The 6,908-nt window shown below is 36.6% G+C and overlaps 1 pseudogene; it reads right to left on the minus strand.

Annotated features, from left to right (window-relative positions):
* Positions 1 to 3,461: 3,461 nt before the first annotated feature.
* Positions 3,462 to 6,472, minus strand: LOC103964060 (annotated as a pseudogene).
* Positions 6,473 to 6,908: the final 436 nt, after the last annotated feature.

A 6,908-nucleotide genomic window follows, 5' to 3' on the forward strand; every position in this document is an offset into this window, starting at 1 on the left:
TGGCTTGCCACCAGTTGTCCCTTTAAAAAAAAAAAAAAATAGAAATGCCACAATTTTCCCTCCTAATTCGTTATATTGCAACACTATTTTTTTAATTAGTCTTATGTGAAAAATCTCCGTTAAATTGAAGAAACTGTCAGTTCAAGGGAAGGGGTTGTTTTGACAAAATACTCTCAATTTAACGGCGATTTCTTACAGAATGACCAAAATGATTAACGGCAGACAATCTCAGAGACTACTCCTATCGATTTAAAATCTCATAACCAAATTAAGGAGTTATGCCAATCTTAATGACAATTTTAGATAAAAAGCTCCTTTTTATGTGATTTAATATAATACAACAATTATTTTATAAACAAACTGTGAGTACGAATAACGAGTCACAGCAACTACATTTTTCTTTTTTTTTTAAATACTGATTAATTTTGTTGCACATTTTGTCCAAGTAGAGTAGGGACGGATTCAATATTTCTAGATGATGTAGACCCTAGCTACCTTTGAATGGAGACCTCACAATTTTACAAACAATTTTTATATCAACAAAATTTTGAAGTCCACAAATATACATATATAATATAACACTCCCTCTCAATTCTCATCTAAACTCTCCAATTGAAAAGGCATTACATAAGAATGTGCACGTTTTTTTTTTACTTCTTATGTAGCTATGTTAAATTTGTTGAAATGCAAAAATGTCTTTAGAAATATGGCAGTTATAATTCAAGATGAAGTCGCTTAACTAGGCATCCTTATGGATAACAAGTATCTATTTTTTTAGTTCGAACTGAGAAATCAAGTTCATTTGGTTCGATTCACATAAAACATCCCAATTGTGTTATACTTAGTAGATCGGTTTAACCGGCTTATCATATGGATTTTGGTAAAATCTCATAATCGGCGGCCTTACTTATTTAATTCAAACTCAACATTCATGTTAAACTCGACTAAACCGACTCAAATAAATTAATTTCATTAGTAATTTCGAACCCTTCCCCTACCTTTTAATAATAATATTTAAAAAAACATATTCAAATAAATTTAACTCAAGCCCAACAACGTTCAAATCGATTAGGTTGGCTGAAGTCCCATACAAATGTACATCAATTTGATTTGCTACATATAATACATTTGATAAGAAGTTGTTATTCACACTTCGAAATATCTTGTACTCTATACAGTAAAAGGAATACACATGTGAAACGTGACTTCAAAGGACCAAAACTAGGGTTCCATGTTAGTATAGTATAGCAGACTAGATTGCATCTAAAGATGGTAAGTCTTTTCCAAAAGCAGGAGAACTCGGGTCAGGACATGAAATGTGATAATTATAGCTACAATACAATAAGTTTTTACCTGAGAAATTGGTGAAAGTTGACGTGCAAACTACATACCCTAAGCAGATGACTTAGAGCCTATGTGGAATCTTACGCAAAGTTGCAACATTATTGCCTAATACACACACACACACACACACACACACATATATATCCACACATCCTTCTCAATTTTCGACCATCGGATTATTTGATTTGAAGAAAATCAATGGATAAAAATTAACTAAGGTATATGAGAGGTAAAAATGAATGTGCGAATAACAGTACCCTATATATATTAACAAAAGTCATCACATGCCTAGACAGTGCCAATGAACAAGCGGCGCCACGTGGATATATCCGCATCCTCTGAATTCTTTTTAAATCTATTGCTTTTGAGGTTGAGTGATTAACAGTCGTTAATTGGTTTAAACTTCATGTGCTATGTGTACGTATACGTAAGTGATTGATGCAAATTCTAGTAGATTTCACACCCATAAAAAATACAAAGTTGTGTACGTGCCACTTTATTCTTATCGATCGTGTGCATGAATAGTAAATTCTTTCGTTTTTGTTGGAGTGGAGGGTGAATAATTAGTAGTTGATTCCATTCTTGTACCAAAAAAAAAAAAGCTTCCACTCAACCTTGGTTTGAAATGTGCATGACATGTTTGTGTAGAAAGAGTACTCAATAAAATATGGGTCTCTTACGCAAGTACTATCTAAACTTGTAAGCATGTACGATACTACTACCTAAATTTTTTTTTTTTTTTTTTTTTTTACTACTTGGACTCTCTTAATTGTTAGAATGTACTACCTGCGTTACTTTCCATCTATTTTTCCATTATAACATGTGACGTGTAGAGACATTTTCTACAATTAACTTTACGGGACTGGTTAGAATCAAATTGGCTCCAAAATAAAATTGCCTAGGCCAATATGGCACCAAAGTTAGGGCTTAAGACAAACTCATTTCGGCAATTCCCTTCATAAGAGTTTGAAAACTACAAAAAAAAATATATTGAAAGTTCAGTGTAAATGAAATACTAGAATTTTGTATAATTTTCACTTCAACTCTTCAACAACCCATGCCAAAGTCAAACCCAAAATCAACTTCTCCCTTTCTCTTCATATTCTGTCTCAAGCGCCGCTAAAAAACGCTTGCCTTTGTACAAATAAATTCCAACTATCCCTAAGAAGTGAATTGACAAAAATATATTTCCACGTTAGGGGTGCGTGACATATTTTAATAAAAAATAAAAGTTCAAGTGATATATGTAAGTCTAATGAGAGCTGCACACTTGTTTAGCACGTGCATGAGGGATTGAGATAATAAGAGTTTATGTATGACAATAGTTGTTGGTTATTAAGGAATGTATAAAGACTAAAAGTGCAATTGGTGTTAACCATTTTGATATGGATGCTTTTGATATTAGTGATAAGGGTTACCAAATTGATGACTTTGATAAGGATTACATGATGGGAAGTATCCTTATCAAAGACCACTGTTTACAATATAAATAAAGGGTCTCTACTCTCGCACAATACGTGCAAACAGAAACATTAAGCCCCATTGATTGACAATGCATACAGATAGTATTGAGAGGAGAAGAACCTTTATTTTCTGCTACTACGACTTTACAAGGTTAGTGGTTAATTGGATATGCTGAGTTCTTTTGTTTCCGCTATATTTAAAGTTACAATATTAACACACATACTTGTAAGTTCAGGTAGTACTTGTTTAAAACCCCACAAAAAGTATAATCATATTTGGGCTTTATGGAAGGATCTAACAACATAAAAATGCTTATGGGTGGATTTGGCTAAAAAAAACGTGAACTTTCGTCTAGATCATAAAAGCGTTTCTTAAAAGACACATGCCAAATGCTTCCCAGCCAATCCCCACACACCCATTTTCCATGTCAGCACTTGAATGTTAAAAAAAAAAGTTTCAACTTGTTTCTAATAAAATGAAAATAATATATTTTTCTTCTCAAAGGTATCCAACAGGATCCTCTCCGGATTCTTTTGGTGAGGATCTTGAAAATCCGTAAATAATGTCCGTTCATCGTACATCGTGCGGTCAGTTTTTATCAAGCACAAATTCAATAAAACTACAACAAAAAAAAAAAAAAAAAAAAAAAAAAACGACCAAGGAGCTACTCAACATAGGCTTCCTGTCTACAATGTCCAATACTCTCTTAACCGAAAAGGAAAGAATTGGATTGAAGAAACGAAATAAAGACGATATCAAAACAACAGGATCTAGATATCTTTGTAATACACGACTGCCACTTATCGAGACTTTCGGTTCTTTATTTCAAGTGCTTCCAGGAGCATCACTTCCGGCTGACTTTCGGTTCAGGTAACGAATAACAGCATCCTCAACCCTGAAAAAAAAAGGAACACCAAATTGGAAATTAATTGGGAGAAAAACATGGCAGAGTCCCAAGTTTATACATAATCCCCTGAGCAACTAGTATTGTCTGTATTCATACAACACGAAAGTGCCGTAGATACTGCAATATTTGAGATTCCGTGGAATTCACGCATTTTCATGAGAAACGATGAAGTTCTACTATATTTGATTTGCGAAATGTACGGAAGTTAACATCATAAGGCCTTAAAAATTGTTAAGTTTTATACCGTAAGGAAAAGTGGCAGAGAACCAACAGAAAACCAATGTCTTTAATTGGACCAAGAAACTGTGGAAGTTCATCAAACAATATGGATAAACTTCTACTGCAAACTAGAAATTACTAGTATTCAACAGTCACCGAGCAAGGATCTTATCACCAACACAAAAGCGACGTGAACCTCTGGGTTCTGTATAGATAAGAGTTATAAAGGACGTCAATGCTAAAATAGTTTTCTGTTTTATCCTTAATCTAATCAAACTGTATTTCGTTGGCCAGCTATTAACAGTGACATGAAATTATTTTGAGCAATATGATCATACCATACGTGAAAAAATGGAAGGGAAGGCATTAAATGCCGAGAAGAAGCTTACCAGGGTTGATTATAGAAATCAGAACGGCGCTCCTTTTCCGCATTACGGCTAGCATCTCCAGCAACAAGCCTTAGATCCTTGCTCTGGGAAGCAATCAAGGTGTTAATGAACTCTGCAGGAGATTGACTGAACCCAAGAAAGAAAGCCCGCCGCCGTCGATGTTCATGGATTTTTTTTATGGATGCACATATCAATTCATCACAACCATCAATCTCTTTGCTCCTCTCGGTGCTTCCCAAGAATGCAGACATCTCCTTCTCTAATATCATGGGTACATCAACCAGTATATCATAGCAAGTAGTTCCAGCTGGACAATTTCCAGAAAGTTTTATCTTATGCTCTATATGTATAGGCTGTGGTGGCGTTAAATGCTGTGATATCTTTTGTGAAACCATTGAAAACTTCATCTTCTCTTCCCCAAAAATCTTCTGAAGTGGTGGATCACACACAAAGAACGTAGGGTCATTCGGGTTCTGCAACTTCCTGGCCTTGACATAGTGCCAAATAGCACCTATAATTCTGGGTCGGGTCTCTACCTCAATTCCCAGAACTTCATGGAGGGCCGGTGAAAGTTTGAATTTCTCAGGTACATAATTCATCTCTAGTCTTAGTATTGCAGTAAACTCCTTATCCCCTTTTCTTTTCACCTCAAAGCCATCATGAAGAGCAGGGTGAACGGGAACTTTCCCATAAAATCACTTGGTTATCTGGATAGAGGGTTTGGTCCAAGTATATGGTAACTTTCTTGAACAGGGATGAAAATTTTGCCCTTGATTTCGGTGTCAATCCAGACACCACAGGATCCCGCCCGTCTTCCAGTAACCTCCCAATTATCTTAAGTGACCATGAAGGGGGTTCCACATTTGTCTTCTCAGGATTTGTTTGTGTCTGATTTGCAAAGGTGTTGAATACATATATTCTAAGTGTTTTTTGAACACGGGGAGGACATTTAAGGGACTCCTGGATGTCCATCTTCTTCCTTGCCAAAGCAGCATCAACACGAGCTTCAAATTCAAGCAACTGAGTATAAAGACCAGATTCTGGCAGAAGTGCAGCCACTTTGTCCGGTATTTGTTTATCAGGTAGCTTTCGCTTCTTTCTACTAGCAGCTGGGGTGAGCTCCATGGTTTTAAATGGTGAACCCGTGTTGGCACTAGATGAACCTGGAGGCCGGGAAGGCGGCCTCTGGTTCGCCCGCTTAGCGGTTCCTGTGCTAGGCGTTGCCAAAGAGGGTGATGAAGCACCAGCATTACTAGTATTTGCATTATGCAACTGGGAACGTGACTGAGCTTGAGCTTGCAACTGAACAAATTGGGCATGGGCAGCTTGAGTTTGGGCTTGTGCGTGAGCATTCACATACTGCGCCTGTGCAAGTGCCTGCGCTTGCGGCTCAGACAACTGAAAGTGTCCCGGAAAATGAGCTCCCCCTTGTGTCGGAGGCTGCGATTGAGTGAGAAGATTAGGCTGGTGATTCATGGCCATAGGTTGCGGCACCGGCCCAGAATTGCCAAAGTGAGGTGGCACGCCCACATTCTTGGACTGATCATTATTATTATTCATCGTTGCGGTTATCAAAAAATCACAACCTTCAACACACAAAAACTATTCCATCAAAAACCCCAAAACCCTAATCAACCTCCGAAATCCTCAACTTCCAAACCCCAAGAACGAAATTAATCCCGGGTTTCGGCTCTACCGAGCTTTCTCCTTCTACCAAACAAAAAGACACGATCTTTCACCCATAAAGGCTTAAAGTTGCGCTGAAACTGTAAAGATTCAAACTTCCAAGCAAGAACTTTCTGTAGAACATAAAACCCTAATTTGAGTAATTTCAGAAGCAAAACCCATAATTCATATATCAAAAGCAGCAATATTCAACCCAACTTTGAGCATTACAGAAGCAGCCAGTGAGTTCAAAACTTATGCAGGCTGTGTTAATACAAAGCTAATTATTATCTATCAGAATTAAGAAGCTAATTACGGAAAATTTAAACAATAATTAGGAATATTAAATCATACGACGATAATTACATCATCAAATAATTGACCATAGGACATGTAATTACTTGTTAGTAGCTTCTGGGGCTTCTCCTTCCCTCTCTCTGTGCTTCCAGATCGGCAATGGAGCTGAACCGGTTCTCTTTCCACTCTCTCTCTCTCTCTCTCTGTTCTTTGCGGTTTAGTTCAGCTGTCGAAGTTACACAATTGCCCTTTTTAGTTAGATTAGCACGTGCTTAAATTTCTAAGAAGAATTTTGGAAAGGGCACATGCACTTACCTTATTTACGAGATTTCCCAAAATACTTTCTACTTATAATGTTTTTCTAGGATACACATCACTATTTGGTCTGAAATAATTAATAATTTAAATTTTTTATATTGAGATTTTATTAATTTTCAAAATAATTGGATTGTGAATAAAAAACATGTCACTTTTAATTGAACGAATCGATGTCGCTCATGCCAATGATTGAGTACAAATTGTACGATGCATGAGCTCATAGACCCTTATGTGAACTTACCTACCGTAATCTTCATACACGTGTCCATGTCCACCCCACTCCTTTATTTTCTTTTTGGCATATT

The sequence above is a fragment of a genome, unplaced genomic scaffold, assembly GCF_019419815.1.
Source record: "Pyrus x bretschneideri cultivar Hongxiangsu unplaced genomic scaffold, Pyrus_bretschneideri_v1 Contig3, whole genome shotgun sequence".
Lineage (NCBI taxonomy): Eukaryota > Viridiplantae > Streptophyta > Magnoliopsida > Rosales > Rosaceae > Pyrus > Pyrus x bretschneideri.